The sequence below is a fragment of the Aethalodelphis obliquidens genome, unplaced genomic scaffold (assembly GCF_003676395.1).
Source record: "Aethalodelphis obliquidens isolate GAN/ISIS:26980383/991018 unplaced genomic scaffold, ASM367639v1 scaffold6, whole genome shotgun sequence".
NCBI lineage: Eukaryota > Metazoa > Chordata > Mammalia > Artiodactyla > Delphinidae > Aethalodelphis > Aethalodelphis obliquidens.
Window position 1 is genome coordinate 12,934,235 of NW_020837950.1, and position 23,625 is coordinate 12,957,859.

At 41.2% G+C, this 23,625-nt stretch overlaps 1 long non-coding RNA gene across 4 annotated transcripts in view; it reads left to right on the forward strand.

Moving 5' to 3' along the window:
- LOC113618864 (uncharacterized) overlaps positions 1 to 23,608 on the forward strand; it is a 50,933-nt gene extending 27,325 nt beyond the window's left edge. Inside the window, exons 3-5 of one of the 4 annotated variants that reach the window (XR_003432164.1) lie at positions 14,494 to 14,558; positions 19,302 to 22,998; positions 23,561 to 23,608. This is a non-coding gene — a long non-coding RNA (uncharacterized LOC113618864). The other 3 variants (XR_003432168.1, XR_003432166.1, XR_003432165.1) reach the window with 3 other exon arrangements.
- The last annotated feature ends 17 nt before the right edge of the window (positions 23,609 to 23,625 follow it).

The following is a 23,625-nucleotide window of genomic DNA, read 5'->3' on the forward strand; positions in this document are numbered from 1 at the left end:
TAGGTGCACAGGCTTCAGTAGCTGTGGGGTGCGAGCTCAGTAGTTGTGGTTCGCAGGCTCTAGAGTGCAGGCTCAGGTAGTTGTGGTGCACGGGCTTAGTTCCTCATCTTTTTTTATAGCTGTATCCTTAGCACCTACAATAAGGTCAGGTGCATAGTTGATGCTCAGTACTGAGCATGGGGTAGGTACCATCGTTATGCCAGTTTCAGATGCAGAAACAGAGGTTCAGAGAAGTTAAATAATTTGCCTGAAGCCACATAGATAGTAAGTGTTGGAGCTGGGATACCAACTTGTATGTAGGAACTGATAACAATCTACATAGACAGCATTCAATGAATAATTGAATAATTATAATCAAACTGGATAATTCCAGTGCTGTCATTATGTGAGTGGAATTATCTGTGGAGTAGAGAGCAGGACAGCATGAAGGAGGAGGGCTGGGAGAATTCCTGGATAATAGCGAAAAACTAGGAGGAAGTATGTATGTGTCTATATAAATGGATATGTGTACATGGTTGAGAAGGTTGTGAGAGATAGATAGAGCTATATAGAGAGATAGGTAGATAGATAGGTAGAGGATGTGTGGGTATGGTAGTTGGATCGTTAAAGGGGAGATAATGTACTCAGAGCAGCTGTTATGATACAGACCTAGAGATAATACTTTGACCTTAGTCCTTATTTTGCCTCAAAATTCTTTGAAAAATTTGTCTCCAAGAAACATCAAAATTAGTAATTTTTCCTTTAAAAATCCCACAAGCAATTTAAGTTATTATGTGACTTACAAGCATATTGCCAAATTGTACATGGATTGCTAACTTGATTGTGTTTGTGGGAATTATCCATTTTCTGGATTATTTGCCAGAAAAAGAAAAGTACTGACTGTTGGCAACCCACTCTCCATTCTCCTTCCCAGACTCCTGAGGGAGGGGCCCTGGTATTCATCAAACAGACAATGCCTCACCCACCCCCTCTCTTGGCCTGGGAGATGGAAATTTGGGGAGAAATGGAGGGAAATGATTATAAGAGTCTCTCACTCTCCCTCCTCTGAAGCATTCTGGGTCCTGAGTTTGGGGTCAAGGGGTATCGTCTGTGTGGAGGAGTCTTTGGTCTTTGGGCAAGACTAGGGTGAGATTCAGAGGAAAGGCTACAGAAGTTGGTTGCTGAGGCTGGCTTTGATCTAGCCTTGAAGCAAAGGTGGTGTTGGTCCTTTAGTTTCATCAATGCCCAATCCAGTTCACCACAGTAAGAAAGCAGACAGTGATTGTACGTGGGAGGCCCACTCAGGAAAAACAAAAGAGTTTGCATTCAGCTTGAACGTATCCTCAGGAACCTGTGGGTAGCTGTAATTAGTTGGAGCAAAACCAGACCTGGTGGAAAGATTGAAATAAGCTTCCCCTCAAATTACTGAGTTTGTCTTCATGAGTTGTAGCAAGACAGAGACTCCATAGTCTTGTGTGAAGGAGGATGGTATTCTCCCTGAGCTTTCCACTTAGACTAGCCAGTTGGTTTATTCAAGGCAGATACTAGGAGGGCCCACCTTTCCTTTTCCATGACTCCCTTATGAGGGAGTTGTAGTACAGTGGTTAGAGCAAAGGCCTTAGAGTTTGCTTTAGTTTGTGCCTTGGGCTCTGGCCCTTACTATGTGACCTTAGTCGAATTACTTAACTTCTCTGGGCCTCCATTTTCTCAAATGTAAAAGGGATAATAACTGCTCTTACTTCATAGAATAGTTGTGAAGATGAGATTGGGATGATACATATAAAGCTCTTATAACAGTACGTTGCATTCAAAATTCATTTAACAAACATATGTGGACCAGTATACATTGCTATGTGCCAGGTGCAGGAGAATGGTGACAAAGATCTGGTTCTGGCCCCCAGTGAAACTGATATTCCAGTATGTATGGAGGGTGGTAGCCCGAATAATGTCCCCCCAAATATGTCCACGTTTGAATCCCTGGAATTGGTGAATATATTAGGTTACGTGGCAAGGGGGAATTAAGGCTGCAGAAGGAATTGAGGTTGCTAATAAAATGGCTTTAAAATATTATGGATTATCCAGGTGGGCCCAATGTAATAACAAAAGTCCTTAAAAGTTGGAAGAAGGCAGAAGAATGAGCGTCAGAGTGATGCCATGTGAGCAGGACCTGACCCGCCATTGCTGACTTTGGAGATGGAAGGGGGACAAATGCCAAGGAATGCAATGGCTGCTGTAAGACGACAAAAGCAAGGAAACGAATTCTCCAGTAGGAGCACAGCCCTGCTGATATCTTGATTGTAGCCCATTGAGGCCCATTTCAGATTTTCGACCTCCGGAACTCTAAGATAATAAATTTGTCTTGTTCAAGGCACCACGTTTGTGGTAATTTGTTACAACAGCAATAGGAAACTAATAGTAATACAGACAAGAAATACATCAACAAGTGAATATATAATGTAATTGCAGGTGATGATAAGAAAATTAAACAGGTTAAAGGGATAGAGGGTGATGGAGGTGGGGCCTCTTTTAGATGGTCAGGGAAGGCATCTTTGGAGAGAGAAAATTTGAGAAGAGGCTTGAATGAAATGAGAGGACAAGCCATGGATCTGCACTCCAGGTAGCGGGAATAGAGCCTACAAAGGCCTTAAGGAGAGAAGGATCTCGAATTGTTGAAGAAGGATCAGTGTGGCTGAGGCATAGGGGCAAGTGGGAAAGCAGTAGGAGATATCAGACAAGGCAGAAGTCAGATCCTACAAGCCCTTGGAGTTTTGATTTTATGGTAACAAGTTCGGATTTTATCCCCCATGTGACAGGAAACTACTGGAGAGGAATTACTGGAGGGGGTGATATGAAATAAGTTACATTTTACAAAGCTCACTCAGGCTGCTGTGTGGGGAATAAACTGGAAGGAGTTAAAGAATGGAGGTAAGAAGCTAAATGAGAGGCTTCCCTGGTGGCGCAGTGGTTGAGAGTCCGCCTGTCCATGCCGGGGACGCGGGTTCGTGCCCTGGTCCGGGAAGATCCCACATGCCGTGGAGCGGCTGGGCCCGTGGGCCATGGCCTCTGAACCTGTGAGTCCGGAGCCTGTGCTCTGCAACGCGAGAGGCCACAACAGTGAGAGGCCTGCGTACCGCAAAAAAAAAAAAAAAAAAAAAAAAAAAGAAGAAGAAGAAGAAGAAGCTAAATGAGGAGGATGCTATGGAAAACTATGGACTAGTCTCGGCTGGTGGTGATAGAGGTGGTGAGAAGGAGCTGGATTCTAGACGTATCTTGGTGGTTAGAACGGACTGGACTTTATGTTGGTTTGGATATGAGGTTTGAGGGAAGGAAACAAATCAAGGACACCTTCTAGCTTTGGGCTGGAGCATCTGGGTGGATGGACATGCCATTTACCTACACGAAGAAAACAGGAGAAGGACATGTTCGGAAGGTAAAAGTCCAGAATGTTCACCAAATCAATGCTTAAAGATTATTTTCAGTATCTGATGCCCCTGATACACTGGTCTATTGTTTTTTCCCATCCATATCTATGCTCATCATGTTTCCTTCATCTGAGGCTTCCTCCTCCACTCCATTGTCAAGGGTTCAGTTCATATCAAGGCCCATATCCAATGTCACCTCTTTCCTACTTCTGCTATAGGAGAGATTGCTCTTCCTTTTGACTTCACCAAGGCTAGTATTTAAGTCTCTGTAACAGTTTGCTTTTGGACCTCATCTGTAAGTACCTTATCTTTCCTACTGGGCAGTAATCTCCTAGAAGGCAGGGATGTGCATTCCTTTTCTTGTATTCTCTGCTGCTTAGTGACTTGCACACAGGAGGGGCCCAGTAAATGATCACTGAATGGAATTGGATGTTATGGAGAAGACTGTGTTGTGTAGGGGAGTTGAACTAGATATTCTCTAAGCCTAGTTTCTGCTCTAAGATTTCATGATTCATTTGATTGCATGTTGGCTGTCCCCACTACTCAGAAGGTTTCTAAGTTGCCTAGTTCTGCATTTGATTAGGGAGTCCATGAAGAATGCAGTCTACCTTCAATGCCCTCCCAAGGGATTAGGAAGGAAATATTGGGTTTGTAGATATATGCAAAGATGGTTTTCTGCTGCCATATATAAATGGTTTCAGATTCTGTGCACCCTTTCTTTCTTTTTTTTTTTTACACTGCAAAACCAAATATAGTTTTTAATATTATATACGACCAACCCCTTCAGCATCAGTTATTGCACTGATGAACACATACATACTTTATGGTTAACAAACAGAAGTATGGAATTTATATAATTTTTTTCCCTGTAAACATACTGCTACTAAACCTTAGCCATGCATTTTTTTTTGCGGTACGCGGGCCTCTCACTGTTGTGACCTCTTCCATTGCAGAGCACAGGCTCTGGACGTGCAGGCTCAGCGGCCATGGCTCGCAGGACCAGCCGCTCCGTGGCATGTGGGATCCTCCCAGACCGGGGCACGAACCTGTGTCCCCTGCATAGGCAGGCGGACCCTCAACCACTGCGCCACCAGGGAAGTCCCATGCACCCTTTCTTGATACTCCCTTCCTCTGCAGTTAATAGGGATAACCTTACAACAGGTCAAAAATAGGAAGTGAAGGTGGGATGCCAGTATTGTCTTCAGTTGTTCCTTTTCCACAACTGTGCAAGAGTCTCACATGAACTATATATTTAATGACTTAATTTTGACAGCACACATATGTATCCTTTCTAATACCAAGACAGATATATATTCAAAGATTGCTTAATGAAACATATGGTCAAGGGAAGTTGTTGTTCTTAGCAACAATCTGTAATTTTACTTTTATCCATGTATCAGTTAGCTTTTGCTAGAGGACAAATAATCCCACAACATAGTGGCTTAAAATAACAACCACTAATTTAATGCTTAGTTGTGTAGCTGGCAGTTTGGGCTGGGAGAGCTGAAAGGCTGGTCTGGGCTGGCTTGGCTGATCTTGGCTGAGGTCATTTATGTATCTGTGATCAGCTCATGGGTTGGTGAGGGCTGGACCGTTTGATGGCTTAGTAGAGGTGGCTGGGAAAACTGAGTTACTCTCCACAATGTTTCTCCTCCTCCATAGGCTAGCCTGGGCTTCTTTATGTGGTGGCAGCAGGATTCCATAAGTGAGACGGCAATTATGCAAAGCTTCTTTAGGCCCAGGCTCTGAACTTTTCAACATTGTCCAAAGCAAGTCACAAGCCCAGCTCAGATTCAAGGAGTGGAGAAATTGCCTCCTGACAGAAGGAGAGGCCAACCTGCATTTTGCATAGGCTGTAGATATCTGGGAGGGGTGAAGAACTATGGCCATTTTTGCAATCTGTCACCATCAGTTAGGGTGCTTTTGGCTTAAGTAACAGAAAATTCAACTCCAAGTTGCTTAAACAATAAGGATACATTATCTCACAGAATAAGAAGTTTGGAGGAAACGTGATTACAGGGTTATTTCATCTGCTTAGCAATGCCATCATGGACCTAGGTTTTTATTGTATTCAGCTTTCCACTGTGTGTTCCCAGCATGTTCGGTTTTTGTGTACATTTTAACAAGTTGTCCATGACAGTTTCAGCCTTTACTTATAGATGATAAAGTCCAGAGGAGAAAAATGGAATGGCTCTGTCTTGTGTCTCCTTTAGAAGTGAGGAAAACCTACCCAGAAGCCCTTGCAGCCTTCCTGTTTTGTCCCATTACATCATATGCCTGTGCCTGAGGATAAGTAGATTGAAAAGCTCTGCCTATCAACGTCATATTAGTAGCTTTTGGGTAGGAAGATGGGAATTAAAGGCGGTGAGCTATGCATATATTTCCCTCAAGAAATACAGAGGCTTAGCAACATTGAATGTAGGGCAAGTAGTTCTACCCAGAAAGTGGCTTTGGGTTTATCGTTCTGGACATTCTTACCATTTTCGGTGATTCCTTTAATAACAACAACAACAACAGCAATCTATGGTAAACATCTGTGCAAACATAAAACTAATTCAATTAGTAGGAAGTTTTTGGCTCAAGAAAATTTCAAGTAAATTAAAACAAAAATTAAAAAAAAAACTCTTGTTAAGTGATTTTTTAAAAAAGTGATTCTTATTTTGACTACTTATGTCTGCTTCTTGACACATGTAATACAAAATATATTTCTTTAAATCTTAGAGGCCACTGATGAAGCCTGAGTTTCACAGTCTTAAGCAGTCAAAGAGTAAAGGGATGAAAAAAACAGCCACCAGCTAGGAAACTTTAAAGATTTTGTTTACAGAGTACATTTGTCCTTAATTTAATTAAGTCACAACAATATCTATTAGTTCTCCTGTGTTTCAAATTTGACCGGGAGTGACATATATGGCAAATGCAAGTATCGTTTTTCTAGAAAGTCTCAAGTAAAATATGCCTCTCCTTTAACTACGCTCCATAAATAAAATGTCTTGTAAAAAGGCCATCACCTTAGCAACTGTCAGCTGAATCAGCTTTATGAAGACAAAGTAAAACTACAAGTAAGCCTGCAGATAAGGCCTGGGTAATTTTTTTTTTACCATTAAAGAAAGTGAATTTTTTTGAAAAAGTGACTTCTGACCATACTTCGAGAAAGATTAAACTAAGTACATTTAAAGTAAACACTTTTTAAAAAAAGAAGTTACCCCGAAAAGCAAGTTTGAAAATTGCATTGTTCTACAGTTTCCTTCCATTTATGATTTGTTTGACTATCTATTTTCTCTCTATGTTAAACTGCTTACACTTCAAAAGCTTTTCCTCTTTCTATAAGTAACGCTTTTAAAGTGAAATCAGCCAGCACGTTTAGTGAATCCCACACTCTGGGTTTCTTTTATAGTATTTTGATCCTTTGATAGGATTTTGTCAAGAGCATGCTTGTGGGTATAGGGTGTTTGGGGCTGTCAATCCTCTTGCCTACAACAACTTAAATATCTATGACAGGACTTTCAAAAGCAAACCACAATGATTTTAGAAAGGAATTAACAATTTGGGTAATTGGTCAATGATCAAATATTAATAATAAGAGTGTAAATCTAACATATGATTGACTTAATTTTTTTATTTCAGAGTCACGTATTGCAGGGGTGATGTAGTTCAGACACCAGGGTATGATGCTGGTTAGGAGAAAATCTTGGGTAAATTCCACCTTAGAATATTCTTTTCTAAGAACAAAAATCTAAGAAATATAAAATCATTTTTTGCACTCACCCCCAGTGTATATGCATGGAAGAAAGCCTGAAAGCACTGCCTCCAAACTGTGTTAACTATGATTACCTTGGAGGTGATTCCTGGTTGGGGGCAATTCCCCATTGCATTGAGTTTTGGTAGAGTACCTTGCCCTAGTCGTCTGTGGAAGCTGAAAGGGGAAACCCTTCCTAGCTCCCTGCCTAGCAACCAGGGTGTGGTCATATGAACTGGGCTTGTACCTTGAAGCTTCCACCTGAAACTTCAAAACTTGGGTGTGTAACACAGGGCCTGGGGTAAGGTGAGGCAAGTGAGGCATATAGGGTGCTAGAGTGTAAAATTTAAGGAGGCATGCATTTTCAAAGTCCTGGAAGTACTGATTTGCATTTGTCTGACCCTGAGAGTATGTGCCTCCTTAAATTTGATTCCCTAGGCTCTTGACTTGCATCCTCAAGTCCCAGCCATGGTTTGACATTTGGACAGTCAGCAAGCAGATCATCACAGTGGGAGTGGAGGTGATGATATAGTGGAACAATGATGGGGGCGGTGCTAGTGACAGCAGAAACGATGATGGCGGCAGTGGCTGTGGTGCTTCTGACTCCATTGGTGTCATCTTGTACCTTGGGATGAGATTGGTACTGGATCCCATGGGAAGGAATACTGGTCCTCCTGCCTTTGGATTTGTCAGCTCCTTAATAATCCTTCCGACACATTACTTTTCTACTTAAATGAAGCAGCACTGGTTTCTGATGCTCGCAGCCGAGAACCCTGACTAATACAATGGGATAGTGAGCAATTTATATTTTGTCCTCCTTTATCCTTTTCTGTGTTTTCGTGATTCACATATTTATAACCACGTTACTTTTTCATGGAAGGCCAGATATTTTTACCAGCGTGTTCTGTCATCGAGTAGACCAAAGTGTGTAGGATGGGCTCCAGAGTGAGTTAATTCAGCATTTCAGTGATGTTAACATGAAGAACCTACATCCTCTTCCACTGTTCCATGGTTGATATTGGCTTTACCTTCGTGTTAGTGACGGCCTGGCTATAGCAATTCCAAGAATTACATGCAGAAATGACAAGGTCTAGAGGAAGAAGCGAAAGGGTCTCTTCTTATGGTACTTTCCCAGGAATGAGACACAATTTTCCAGAAGCCCCACTACTAATTTCACTCTCATTTTATTGGTCCAAATTGAACCACATGCCTAAGGACGGCCTAACTCCTGACAGGGCAATATTCACCTGAGACCAATCAGACCCATTCCTGGAATTGAGGTTAGTTTCCCCTGAGGCACATGACACTGTAGAGGAAAGAAAAGTGACTGAATAAAATTAGAATTCTCTAAGGGAAGAAGAAAGACTGGAAGAAGGCTGGATAGTCAACTTGCAGTATCCATGATTTATTTTGGTTGCTTGTTGAATGCTTTGTTCACTTTTGGGTGGGTGTGTGGCTACAGTCTGAGTGTTAATGTGTATGTGTTACCTTAAGCAGCTGTTAATCCTGTCTGCTGAAACCAGTTTGAAAATGCTGACTAGATCATAGTAAAATGGTGTAGCCACTGTGGAAAATGGTATGGCAGTTCCTCAAAAAATTAAACAGAATCACCGTATGACCAAGTAATTCTACTTCTAGGTATTCAAAAGAATTGAATGCAGGGTCTCAAAGAGAAATTTGCACACTCATGTTCATAGCAACATTATGCACAATAACCAAAAGGTAGAAGCAACCCAAGCGTCCACTGATAGATGAACAGAGAAACACAACGTGGTATGTACATACAGAGGGATATTACTCAGCCATAAAAAAGAAGGGAATTCTGACACACACTAAAACACGGGTGAACCTTGAAGATACCTTGAAGTGAAATAAGGACACAAAAGGACAAAGCCTGTATGATTCCACTTCTGTGAGGTACTTAGATAGTCAAATTCATAGAGACAGAAAGTAGAATGGTTGTTGCCTGGGGCTGGGGGAGGGGAAATGGGCAGTTACTGTTTAATAGACACAGGGTTTCAGTTTGGCAAGATGAAAAAAGTTCTGCACAGCAATGTGAATGTACTCAATGTCACTGAATTGTACACTTAAAAATGATAAATTTTATGTTGTATATATTTTACTACAATTTAAAAGAAAACATAAATTTTTTAAAAAAAGAAAAAAAGCCCATTGTGAGGGTTAATTTTACGTGTCAACGTGGCTAGGCTATGGCACACAAGTTGTTTTGTGTAACATTGGTCTAGATGTTGCTGTGAAGATATTTTTAAGATCAGATTAACATTTAAATTAGCAGCCTTTGGTTCTGTTTCTCTGGAGACTAATACATCAATTTTTTCATGAGCATTATATGGTATTTACAGAAATTTTATAATTAAACAAATGCTCTCCTATCTCTGTGAATAGAGGATGTGGGACCCAAGGTTGTAAATCCCAGCAGCCCTGGACCCAATGCCCATGAAATGGGTGGAAGTCATATAGGAACAGAGGAGGAAGTGTATGGGTTGGGAAAACCCCACAGAGTTTTCCCCTTGGCTTGGAAGTCCCTTCCTGTCCACAGTCCTCTACTGTATTCTTTATGAAACGACTCAAAACAATAGCTGGTATGACAAGCACTCGAAAAATGTTAGCAACTTTTATTATTATTTTAGGGGAAGATGTGTCTTTCCCATTCATAATATTTCCTTTTATGTGGAGAAAACTCCACTAGGGAAATAATCTGGCCTCTCCCTCCTCTCTCTACTCACAGATGGCTGAGTTTAGAAGAAGAAACAGAGTGTATTAGTCTCTCAGAATTGTTGTAACACATTAGCACAAATCGAGTAGCTTAAAACAATAGAAGTTTATTCTTTTGCAGTTTTGGAGGCCAGAAGTCTAAAACCGAGGTGTGGACAGGTTTGGTTCCTTCTGGAGTCTGAGGAACAGCCTGTCCAATGCCCCTCTCCCCGCTTCTGGTGGTCGCCCAAATCCTTGGTGGTCCTTGTCTTGTAGATGCATCGCTACAATCTCTGACCATCTTCTCTCTGTCTTCCGCCCTTTTCTTTTAAGGCCACTTGTCATTTAGGGACCAGCCTACCCCAGGATGATCTCATTTCAAGATCTTTAATTACATATGTGAAGAAGCTTTTTTCCAAGTAAGGTCATGGTCACAGATTCTGAGTGGACACGTCATTTGAGGTGGGGGGGTGAGTGGGTAAGAAGGGGTCACCATTCAACCCGCCGCGCAGAGCATGTACATTTCAGCCTCCTCCTCTCCTTTTTCTGTGGGGGTGGGGGGTGGTGGTGGTGAACCTGCCTGCTGAGAACATGTGTTCTGCTCTGATTCTCCTGTTGTAGGTTTTATAGGAGTCTTGCCCTCCATCAGAAAACCTGTGTGGTAATGCAGTTCTGGTGACTGCATGGATAAATCTGTCTAATTCCGGGTTTAGAATTGGAAATCCACTTACCTGAAGTCAGACAGCCTTATTCTTCACTATCAACTTCATCAAGTAAAGGTGATAGCTTGGTCTCCCACCTACCCTATTCTTCTATTTCATGCTTCTATTCTATTCCAGTTTAGAATTCAGGAATAGAAGTAAGGTGCCCTTTATTCAGCTCCGTTGAAAATTCAATTAATATTTCTTAAGGCTCACATCAAATGTCAGCAACTTTCTAAATTCTTCCCTCACTCTCACAGGCAGAATTAGCCATCTTTTCGGGGCCTTTGCCCTCCTTCGCGTTATCTCCTGTGAGCACTTTTTCGCTTGGGATTACAGTTGTTCACAGACTCGCTGTCTCCCATTTTGCATCCCCTGAAACCCATTCCATTGTGGTCTATGAACAAATGATTGGGGCAAGCAGGAACTATATTTTGACAGCCCAGACATCCTCCTAAGAATACCACAGCACAGAATGCATAATTAGCCACCATGTATCCCGTTATTCTGTCATGCTTTTGATTTCATTGTCATCTTTGTTTTCTTAGCTGTTGTGGGTCATGAATAAGAAAGGAAATCTCACTTTTTACTGGAAACAGGATCCAAAGGGTCTTATATTTTTTGTCAAACCAATTTATGGGCTTTACCTACTAAGTAAGGGTGGTCTTTTATACTGCTTTATGTATCTTATAGTTGTGTGGTTTTTTGGGGTTTTTTTACCTTTAAAATGTTGAGAAATACAAAAATGCATATGAAAGAACTTTTCAACGCACACATCACCCCACCATCCAGAGTTCCTGTTAACTCATCTCTCCAGTTTATTCTCTCTCAATTTCAGAGCTGAATGTATAATTAATTCACTAATAATACTATATAACTTATATGTACTAATTTTTATTTAACATTACATCAGTCAGCATTTTTCTTTGTCATCATATATTCTCCAAATCATGATCCTTTGGAAGGCTGTATAATATTCCTTCTTATAAATATAATTTTTTCAACTATTTTTTTTCTTGTGGAGTATTCAAATAGTCTTAATTCTTATGTATTTAAAATAACTTTTCAAAATGTACTAACAAGTTATAATTGTTATAGCATTTTGTCTGACATTATTTGTAAAAAGTTGAACAGTTGAAATAGTCAAACTCAAGATGGCCAACAATGCACTAGGACATTGTTCTGCAGAGAAGTCAGTTGATGTGATCGCCAGGATGAACCACACCCTCTTGTGACGCAAGCTGCTGCAGACAGTGCTCTATGCATGGGTTGACATGTTGTAAACCGGAGCCCTGCTTCCCTGGCTACAGTGGACTGAACAGAGAACTGATGCTTGAGCCAAAGGCAGTTGTACCTGGGATGTCCAGTAGCCAATGAGACTGGCTGATGCAAGAACTCCACCCAAGGTGGTCACTGTATCCTGGATGATGACTGGCCAATCACACAAAGCCTCTTTCACACAATTTGAATTTGAGACCTATTGGGGGGACTAAGCCAAAAGGTTGGGCAGAAATGGGCAGACACCCAGAGAGGAGTCCGAAAGTCCTGTCTACACGGCAGTGCGAGCCACAAGAAAACAGGAGGAATGGAGTAGAGAAAAGAGATACAGAAAGTATTTGGCGGTACAAGCAGAGGAAGCAGAAGCAGAGTGTAGCTGAGTCACCATATTGGCAGAGCAATAGAGAGGGAGCAACAGATGCCCACTGCTGAAGCAATGTCAAGAAAAACAGGTGGCTGGAGGTATACTGTGTCCTGAGTGACATTCCCAGCTCCGTCAGGCAGCTGCTAAAACTGCTTCCTGCTCTTCCCCACTTCCTCATGTATCCTTACAACGCACCACATTCACCCAAGTCACCAGAGCACGTCTCTTTTCCTGGCAACCTGAAAGAGCCTCGTCAACAGCACGTAGTATTCATATCTCTATTATGGCACGTATCAGGTGGCATTATGATGATTCGCTTTTAGGATGCTCCCTGACTAAACTCCTGAGGTCAAGGACCGTGTTCTACGCCTTTTTAAAACATCCTCAGCAACTAGGACACACCTTATCACGTAGTGTGTACATACTAATTGTTTCATGAATGAATGACTGGTGAGGAGTATGAGTGTGCATGTGCCCAAAACAGCCTTCAAAACACAGGGAGCTCAATGAGAGAACATTTCTCTAAAGGAAGTACATTTCTGGTTTATTGTTTTGTCTGCTATTAATAAAGGTATCAAACCTTTTAATCTCACAAATTTTATTCGAAACAATGGCTAGACAAATATTCTCCTTTAATTTTGTTGTAACTTAAAAACACATTTAAAAAAATATATAACATTTATCTAGTCTGCCTCATATCAGACGTGACACTAAGCTCATAGTATATGTTATACTAAGCTGTATGGGGAGAAGGCACACAATAAGACAAAGCCCCAGCACTTTGGGGCTTTCAGTCTAGGAAAGGAAGCATGCCATCCACACCAAGAGAAATAAAACAGTGTAGAATGGCCACAGTGCTGCTACAAAGTGCTGAGGAACTACTTTGCTAAAATGTGATTTTAGAATAGGCACTGGCAGGTTGAGTAGAGAAGGCTTAGCTCTTAAGGAGATAGCATCTTCTAAACAGGGGTTAATAGTACTCTCTACATTGTCAGCTTAATAGGACATGATCTCTAAATTTCAGATTTCCAAAGCTATTTGGAACATAATAGGTTGTGAGTGCCAGAATTTTTTTCCTGGTAACATTTATCCACTGTCTTAGGGCAAGGAGTTATTTTTCCTATTTCAAACGAGACAAGAAATCACTAATTAATTTTTCTGAAAAGAAACTTAGCAAAACAGTGCTTTGATACAACAGAGTTGCATCAGCTTCCTGCTGCTTTTTAACAAGCTGAATGAGTTCAGTCTGGCCATGTGGGGCTGCAGTATCACCACGCCTACCATTGTTGATAACCTGTCAGCAGTGAAGATGACACTTAAAATTGTGACTCAAATTGCAAAACGTTTATTTTACTGTGTTCAAACTTTGAACCACAGTTACTGAGATATCCGAGTTTTAAAAAAGTGATATTGAATGACTATCACCCAGAGGAACACAAATAAATGTTGGCAAGGATGTGGAGAAAAGGGAACCCTCCTGCGCTGTTGGTGGGAATGTAAATTGGTGCAGCCACTATAGAAAACAGTACGGAGGTTTCTCAAGAAACTAAAAATAGAACTCTAATATGATCCAGGAATTCCACTGCTGGGTACATATCTGAAAAAAATGAAAACACTAATTTGAAAAGATACACACACCCTAATGTTCATGGCAGCATTATTTACAATTGCCAAGATATGGAAGCAGTCTAAGTGTTCATCAACAGATGAAGGGATAAAGAAGATGCGGTACATATATATATATATATACACACAGACACAGACACACACACACACATACATATACACAGACACACAATGGAATACTAATCAGCCATAAAAAAGAACAAAATAATGCCATTTGCAGTATCACGGATGGACTTGGAGGGCATTTATCTTTCTCTGTCTGACTTATAAATGAAATAAGTGAGACAGAGAAAGACGAATACTGTATGATATCACTTACATGTAGAATCTAAAAAATATAACAGACTAGTGAATATAACAAAAAAGGAGCAGACTCACAGATATAGAGAATAAACTTGTGGTTACCAGGAGGGGGAGGGAAGGGGCAATATAGGGGTAGGGGATTAAGGTACAAATTATTGGGTATAAAATAATCTACATGGATATAATGAACCACACAGGGAATATAGCCAATATTTTATAATAACTATAAATGGAGTATAACCTTTAAAAGTTATGAAACACTATGTTGTACACCTGTAACTTGTATAATATTATACAACTATACTTCAATAAAAATAAATAAAAAATAAATGAAAATGATATTGTCAAATTTCTCATCACATGCTGCAGATATATCTGAAAAACCTCTTCCCAGCGAACACTTAAATTAGCAGAGGAGCCTCTTCACAGTTTAGGTAAGTAAACTTTGAAATGGAATTGCGTATTACTCAAACTTACAGCCTGCTTTTAAACTTCGGCAAAAATTTAATTAAAGAGTATCCTAAGTGTTCCAGGTACACTGTTTGAAAAAGTTACTATTTGGAACTGCTCACCTATGTGAATCAGGATTTTCTCAATACCATGCAAATAAAATAAAATACAGAAGCAAACTAGATGTTAAGGCTGATATAAGCCTGCAATTGTCATTCCTTAACCCAACTTTAAAATGTTTGCATATTATTTGCAAATTAGAGTAGACTGTGTTATTTTAACCTGCCCAGCATCTTTCCTTCTTCTCCAGGTAATGGCACCTCAGTTTTCCTCTGAGACCATCTGTCTCCCCTCTGAGTCCATGGAGACTCTGGGGGGACACAGGACCCACTGTGACCATTCAGTGTGTACCATGGTCCAGGGCACAGTGACAGGGCCAGGGATGGGCATGTGAGTCAGGCCAGGCCACTGAGGCTTTGTTCTGAGATTGTGTTGGGTCCTGTTAGGAAGCAGATTGGAACTTGTGAATACGGTTATAAGCCTGGATCTGCCAGGGACTGCCACAGGGAGGAAGCTCATCTTGAGAATGGAGTAGCCACCATTCTCCGTGCCCCTCCATGGAGACGGACACGGAGATGAGAAATGGACAGACAGCTTTGATGGTATTCCTTCAGCCCCTCAGTCAACTGATTCTGGAATCCCAGAAGCACTTCTGGATTTAGTCAATAAATCTTTCTCCTCCCTCACTTTTTTTTTCTTCCCTGAGTTAGTTTGGATGGGGTTATCTGTCACTTGTACTAGAAAAAAAAATCTTGATTGATGTGCAAGCGATTATATTTTTTCTCATTAGTTGATCTAAGAATAAGCAAATGTAGGAAATTCCCTGGCGGTCCAGTGGGTAGGACTCTGCGCCTTCACTGCCGAAGGCGCGGGTTGAAATCCTGGTCAGGGAACTAAGATCCCACAAGCCTCGCGGTGTGGAAAAAAAAAAAAATTTCACTAATAAAACATCACGTCTCTTTGTTCTATGCATTCAAGTTCCTCCTAAGAATCACTTGACAATATAAATATTTCAAATATAAAAATTAAAAATTAAACATAAATATATAAAATGCTTACAATTCCCTGCCTACAAAATAAGGTCAAGTGCATGTGTCACAAGTCATCACAGACCATTTGCAGTCTGTCCTGAGTTACCTTTCCAGCCTCAGGCCTTGAATTCCTTCCATGTCAGAATTCTAGCACTCTCTCCCCAGCTGCCTCTGCCCCTCAGCTCTTCTGCGACTTACTTAGCTTGTCTCCTCTGCTCAGAATACCACCCTTTTCTGGCTGTTGGTTTTTTCACTCATTCCTTATGGTTCCGCTAAAAGCACTTCCTCTGTAAAGTCTTCTAGAATCTTTCCACGTAGAGTTAATTACTCTTTCTTCTGCTTAGCCCTCATCACAGTCTGACCTGTATCATGGCTGGGGGCACATAACTGACTTCCTTCTAGTCTGGAGTCTCATGGGCTGGGTCTACTTCCTATTCATCTGTGGATGCGTCCTGCTTAAGCTCTGTCTGGCACCTAGTAGATGCTCAATGCATATTTGTCAAATAAAATTTCAATGCTGGGGCTCGGGGTTGGTTTTGCTCTTGTTTTCTCTCTTAGGTGCGACTGGCCCTTCTCATCTAGGGTGTAAAGGGAGCTGTATATACTTAGCAGTACTACTGTCAGCATTCACAATCACCAAACACCGTTAATGACCTAGGTTCCACCCATTCCTGGTTCAAGACTGACTTTTATTGGCTCTATTTATTGGCCCAAACACGAACTCCTTGGTTTTAACGGGGCCTTGAGCCAAAGTTAGAAAAGCACAGATCAAAGAGCTCCAAGGGCATTCAGTGTTGGGGATGCTACCATTCTTCATCAAGTTTTATTTTGGCTGAGTGGTTTAGTATATTTTTCCTTGGTAATTTCCGTCTATCACAAGAATGGGAGATGTTTAACCAAGTAGTTTACAAGTATTTCAAAACACGTTCAGCTATCAGGAGGCTTGTTTCGTATCCAGACACGCTGGGCATGTCAACTTTTTTGGGCAACACTCTTGCCTCCTGTCACCTTCATTCTGCTGCTTAATTGACTTGCATGCTTTAGGCCATCTGACCTGGTAGTGACTTCCCATGTTGCTTTCCTGAATAACTAATGATAGATATTATACCTACAAGTATTAACCACTCCTGATTTAAGTTAGACTTGCTGCGCAACATGAAATGTTCTTAAGCTGGCCTTCTTTTCCTGATGGACTTTCTTGGGGATCGGGCATCTCACCCCACCGCCTCCCTGTCGAGGAAGGATATTGCTGTGGACACTTTACCCTGTATCACAGGATACCCTCACACTTGGAAGAGAATGCAGAGCCCATTCTTTTAACTGGTGGGTTATTAATTGTGATGACCCAGTTCCTACTGCATGATGAGGAATGTTTTCTTCATGGAAACAGCCATGTGGAGGGGAGCGACAGATGCCAGGGTTGTTGTGTTGGCCCAGGGCCAGTTCAGAGGTAGCAGGACTAAACTCTTATCTTTGGGATTGAATTCCGCTGGCTTGTCCTTGGGAGTAGGGACAAGGCAAGAGAGGTTGGCAAGAGAGGTGATAAGGTCCTGTTCCCTTGGGTGTTCCTACTTTGTTGGACAATGCGGGCAAATTATAGGCTGCAGGACAGCATGCTGAGATGTTAAAAAGAGATGGCTACTCTGATTTTCCAGTAGTCAATGCCATCTTCAACCCTTTTATTTTCAAATTGATCTTTTCTGTTGATTTTTTTATCTGTTGACAGCCCTCTCTGGGTTTACCCAATTGCCCTTCCTACCAGTTGGGACCAGGGAAACATTACAGGAGTCACAAAATCAAAGGGGGAGAGTGTGTTTGGAGTGGATGTGTTGCTTTCCATGATTAAAGCCTGAAAAATTAAGACAAAAATTTCCCTCCCGTTCTCTAGATCTTTTTTGTGTTGTTTGCCTGGAAATGTAGAATTACACATACCTTAGAATGTAGAATAAACTAATTAAGAAACTATGATCATAAATGACTACTCCGTGATCCCTGGAACCCAGTCAGAGACAGTCTGTTGCTAAGGGAAGGGCAGGAGCCTTGGAGTCTGCTGGACATGAGTTCAAATCCTATCGCTGGCTCCTACTAATGTGAATAGAAGGATTACTATGAACTTCAGAGAGAGAATATGTATCAAAATACCCAATTCCTAATAGTGTAGTTTATTATACAATTAGAGCATTTTTAAAAGTAAAATTAAGTATTCTTGAACCTTTGGTAAGTATATATACCACGCAGAAGTAAACTGCTTGCTCTCCCCAGAGATCCTGCCATTTTTATAAGAGAACGGGGTGGTGGGCAGCCTCTCCTTTGCTTGCAGATTTCCTTTTGTTGCATTTTGATCTTGAGATTGGTGGATGTCTTCCTGTATCCTCAAAGGACTTATGGTTTGGTGGACACTGAGAGTAGCACCCACTTGTTCCTGCAGAGATGGGAAACAAGGGGCTTATTGGCCATCTCGCTCAAAAGGCCCTAGACAGAGAGAAGGAGAAAGAGGAAGTGAAGAGGTTTGGGACTTGGAAGGAGATCAGTACTCTCTGTATCTGCCTGGCAGAGCAAAAGCTCCTAAGTGCAGAAAACATAATGACTGCCTTTGTTAGCTGGAAGTTTGCTGGTGCCTCTGGTTTTCAAGTTTTTGCCTGCTTTATAGAGGCAGGCAGAAAGCATGAGATGCTAGATTCCCTTGAGTTCAGTGCTCTGTATTGCTGGGATATTGAAAAATCATTTTAATTTGTTGGAATGCAAATTCAAGAGGAAAATGTGGAGCTGTTGCATAAATACATGATATCTTTAAGTCTAATAAGTCCAAAGCATTATAACTTTGTGAGAAAACCACAAAATGTGAAATTTTAATGCTATTAACCTAGGAAAATCATTTTAATTACGTGCACTAAAAATATTGCAGACATTGGTCTTCCCCTCACCACATTTCCATTAAAAGTGGGAGAAGGTGAACAAAAGTTCTTCCCCCCGTTGAATGCATTGAAACATTTTAGTAGCGCCCTTTGTATAACTGATTATCATATGGAGGTAAGTGCATGGATTCTGCCTCGGTTTGAGTGCCAGCTCCACCTTTTATAAGCAAATCCTTTAACCTCTCAGTGATGTGATTTCTTGTAAAATGGGATTATTGTAAGGATTAAATGAGTGAATATGTGAAGTGCTTGGCAAGTAAGCATTATATAAGTGTAATACTTTCTTCCTCTTCTTACAGACCAGTTTATCTTCACAAAATTTTTGCGAGGAAGACAGCGTAGGAGTTATTAATGTCCTTGTGGGGAATATAAAGTCCAGAATAACCGAGTACCTTCCCTGGGATCAAATATTTAGTAAGCTATAAAAGTGGGATTCAGATTCAAGCGTTCTGACTTTCCACTCTATTGCCCTTAACTTCTGGAAATTTTACACTTTTAGTCTTCTCCTTAATGCCCGGGAGTGAATGAAGCACAACTACTGATTGAATATGTCTTCTTCAGATATATACTTATTAACTGAATAGAACAACTAACAAGGAGGTATTGCCTAAAGGAATATTGGTAAACATTCTCTGATATAATAGCACAAACATTCAAGCATTTTATAGGAATTTTTTTCCCTTCGTGTAACCAAGTGTTTTATTATTATTTTTTTTTTTAGATAAGATTGAATAAAGACAACGGATGCTCAAGCCATTACTATGGAGATTCAACAACCAGGCGTGAACAGGTCTGTATGTGTGATGATACGACACAAAAGCCACGTTACAAATGATGCAGTCATTGAAATGAAGCATTTGCTCAATCCGAAAGTGTGATTTCAAGAGATCTATTTCCATACCTTTCGTCCACAGTGTAGCTATCTTTACTTTTAATCAAAACACTGAAGCCTGAATCACCCTGACAGGGCCTGAACAACAGCATCTATGACAGAGAACATTTCGGAAGAAATCCCTTCATTTTGTCCACATGTCTACTTCGAAGCTGTGGGAGTCGGAGAGGAGAAGAAGGAGGAGTTGATGGCTATATTGTTTCATACAGTGTTATATTGTACAACAGTGGAGGGGGCGAGGAGAGGAAACTGACCGTAACCTGGAAGAGCAGAGATGAAGGAAAAGAGCTGCTTAGGGCACGGTGCTTGTCAGGAGTAGATAGAGTTGCTATGAGGAAGTTTGTTCTAGTCCTTTTAAGGTTTTAGAAAATATTTCTACTTTGATTTCGCAGAATTTTATTACTGAGAGGGATTTTAGAACTTATTTGCCACAACTTTTTTCACTTTTTTTTAGTCAGGTAGACAGTTGAGACCCAGAAGGGTCAGCAGTTCCTCCAACTTCACAAGTTGAGTGTAACCAAGTCGCGATTGGGTCTTTTGATTCCCTTTCTGATTCAGCAGTAGCTCATTGTGGAATCTTGAGCCTGATACATTGCTGGTACTCTGCAAATATTTAATGAAGGAAAGAATGAATTCCTGAATGACTCTGTCTCCCATAGCTTTTGTTCGTGGACCATTTTTGTACCCCCAGATAAAGTCAAAAGAGATCGTCGTGTGCCTTGCAGTTGGGCACAGAGATGGAGAAAGCAAAGTTTCTAGTTCTGGAACAGAGACATCAGAAGAATGACCCCACTTCTTTTTAAATTTTCTCTTTGCCAAGGGGGGAATCATTCAGCAGAGATGTGTCTGCTGGGAGGGCCAGGTTCTGAAGTCAGCCACAAGAAGAAAATCACAGATAATCAAAACTTCCCTTGAAGTTTTCTTAGGGAGGTACCATGCCAAAGCCTGGTGGACTATTTCTCAGCCAGTTTTCCCTCCATCATTGGAGCAGACAGCTGTTTTCTTGTTTGAGTACCAGTGAAGCAGTTAGCTTACATTTTGAGGTCATGTATATGAAAAATGTGTATTTTAAGCAGAAGACTACACAGGGAAGGTCCGTAGGCATGGAGACAAACCTAGGGCAGAACAGATTTGTTGGTCCTGTCTCATGTTCACTCTGGGGCACCTGCTTTTTAAGACCAATACCCATTCCCTCTCTCTCTCTCTCTCTCTCTCTCGTATATGATCCAACTTACAAAAGTTTAATGTATGTTAGATTTCACTCCACTGTTCTACCTAGTACATTGGGAAAGCTGAACTAAATACTGACCCAGTATCTAGAATCAAAATCTACATTAAAGGTATTTACTTTATCTTGTGGAACTTCTTAGATAAAGATGAGAGGTCTAAACTCTATAATTAGATAATTTTATTGGCAGTGATATGAATTATTATTATTTTGCTGTGGAGGCTTAAAAAAGAGGAAGTTTTGGTATAGATATGCCTGGGAAAAGGAGAATATATTATATGATGACTGAATTTAGAGAAATTTAAATGCAAAAGGAAATCAGCCTCTGACATTCTTGCCCTCTTTTCCCATCTCTGAAAAAACAAAAACAAAATCGCTGGTTTACTCAGAGTCCCTCTTTTAAGACTTGATTCAGACATCCAAGCCTTCTATCCTCAATAGGCTGTTTGTTGCTTTTCCTGCATCTCTCTCCCTCTTTCTTCCCTTTCTTCCTACCCATCTCCACTCCCAATTCTCCATTCCCATTCTTTCTTATGCTGCAGCTTCACTGTGGACACAGACCACAGCGTCAGGGAGGCTTTTTTAAGAATTTCTTAAACTTACTAAAAAGTAATAAACTCTTGCAGACATTACGAAGGAGGACTTTGGACAGAGATACCTAGCTGATTTCCTGGAACAATAGCTGGGGAATTATTTTTCGGCTCCAAGAGGATAATATTTTAAGTTGCTATATGTTTGCTGATCCTGGGGAGAGGGTTGGAACAATCGAGCATGCACGGGAAGCTTGGGCTCTTGGCCCAGTCGGCTCAGAGTCTAAATATTTGGAGGATGAATACTTGAAAATACATTTAAACATTTAAAACATTTTATTTGTTTTTCCAGGAAGTCGCATTGTTAATGCGATACAATTCTGCAGCAGGACTCTGTCTGCGGGAGGTGTGAACCTCCTGGACAAGCCCAGGCTCAGGCTCCACCTTAGGCCTTGGTGTGAAGCCAGAGATGTGCATGTCTATTGGCTAATGTCCACGCCTGTGAAGTGGGTTATTATTACAATCGCTCACCTTGTTCTAAAGTCTAATGCCTGTGTTCTAAAGTCATCCTAAGGGTCTGACCCAACTCTGCACTAAAACCAAGAATGGAACTTCACACACACACACACACACACACACACACACACACACACACACACCATTTTCCAAATCAAATGCTGCAATGTTTATCTTCTTTTGTCAGTGCTGCCGCTTTATTATTATTGCCAGCTTCCAGCTCTACACAGATGGTCATCTGTGGTCAGTTTTCCTCTCCTGCCTACGAGGCAACATACCTTTGGGCTGGTATACGCTTAGAGAATTCAAACTAATATGAATGCATTCGATTATGTAAAATGTAATTAGGAAAGCAAATTTGTTGTAAAAGCAGCCTATGTGTTTATATAACTTACAATCAATTAGAAGCAACTGGGGGATTTTCAATGTTCTTTAGACACACAGATATATTCCAGGACCTCAATTATGTCAACTATTTGCCTATCTCAATCAAATGGTCTAGATAATTGCCAAATATCTACTTTGCTATGCTATCAAGTCCCAAACTCTCATTGTCTCGGTGGAATGGAAGTGAGAATCACCTTCACTTCTAAAATTTGAAGTAGAAAGCGCTGGGGAGGGCTGAGGTAGAGAGTAGCATGGGTGTGCACCCGACCTGGTAATTGCCATGGTAAGGTGTCTTAGACAACATGATAATAACTCTCTCGATAGAACTGGGGATGCGGTAGCAACAGTAAAAATTATATTAAACTGGGCCCGATGCCCAGACTATCAGCCTCAGATAAACAAAATATAAGAGAAGCATTTCAAGAGGGGCTAACTTGTGAATCAAGGAAGCTAAAACAGGCCAGAGAGGTGCTCGCTTGAGGAGACAATGCTTTCACCTCCTTGAAAAAGCTGTGCCCAACCTAATTAAAATGCCCAATCTAATTAAAAACCTAACCATAATCTCCCCGGTGGCCCTTCACTCCACCCCTTTCCATTGTTAAGATGCTAATAGGGTCGCTTAGCTGAAAAATTATTAAACCAGAGACTATTTGAGCACACGCGCGTAATCCCCAGCCTAGTGAATTGGAGCGAAGATGCTAGTGATTTGTACAGCGATGGTGGTGTCTCCCTCAGCAATGATGTATGACATGGATTAGGGCAGAGCAGCCATCTGCTGTTGAGGAGGGTGATAGAATCTGTTCCACAGCGGCAGATGACTCCCCAGTGCTGGCCAGCTGGCTCAGAGTGGACGAAGTTGGGCAGGGTAAGTGATGCCCCAGCGACCCTCTGGGGAAATAACTCCGGGACCTCTCCCTTAGGTGCCTATATTTGTCCCTGCTGGCTTCATGCATACACATATGTCATAGAGCTGATATGATGCAATACACTTTAGAACATGGAGAAGAAGGAAGAAGCACATACCCACCATAAAGTTTAAAAGTTGCTGGTCTTGAGCATGAGATGTGCCCTTGAGTCTCACGGTAGCCTGGACAAAAAGAGGAAACCTGATAAATCTTATAGCTCACACTATCTGGGAAAAGAAGCAAGTCACTTTCTTAGAAGAAATAAAGTTTTTTCTTACTTTTTCACGTTTAACTTGATAAAGAGGAGAAATTGAATTTCTCAGGGTGTATATTAGAAAATCAAACTGCTAGAGTGCTTGACCTATTTACAGGGAAAGGACCAGAACGTGGATTCTCCAGTGACTAATGAGAAATAGGTAGCGCTCAGCAGTTCCCTAATAGGATTGTGATTTTTACCTTTTTCTCTTTGCATATCTGTATTTTCTAAAATTTCCACCATCTGGGACTTCCCTGGTGGCGCAGTGGTTGAGAATCTGCCTGCCAATGCAGGGGACACGGGTCCGAGCCCTGGTCCGGGAAGATCCCAC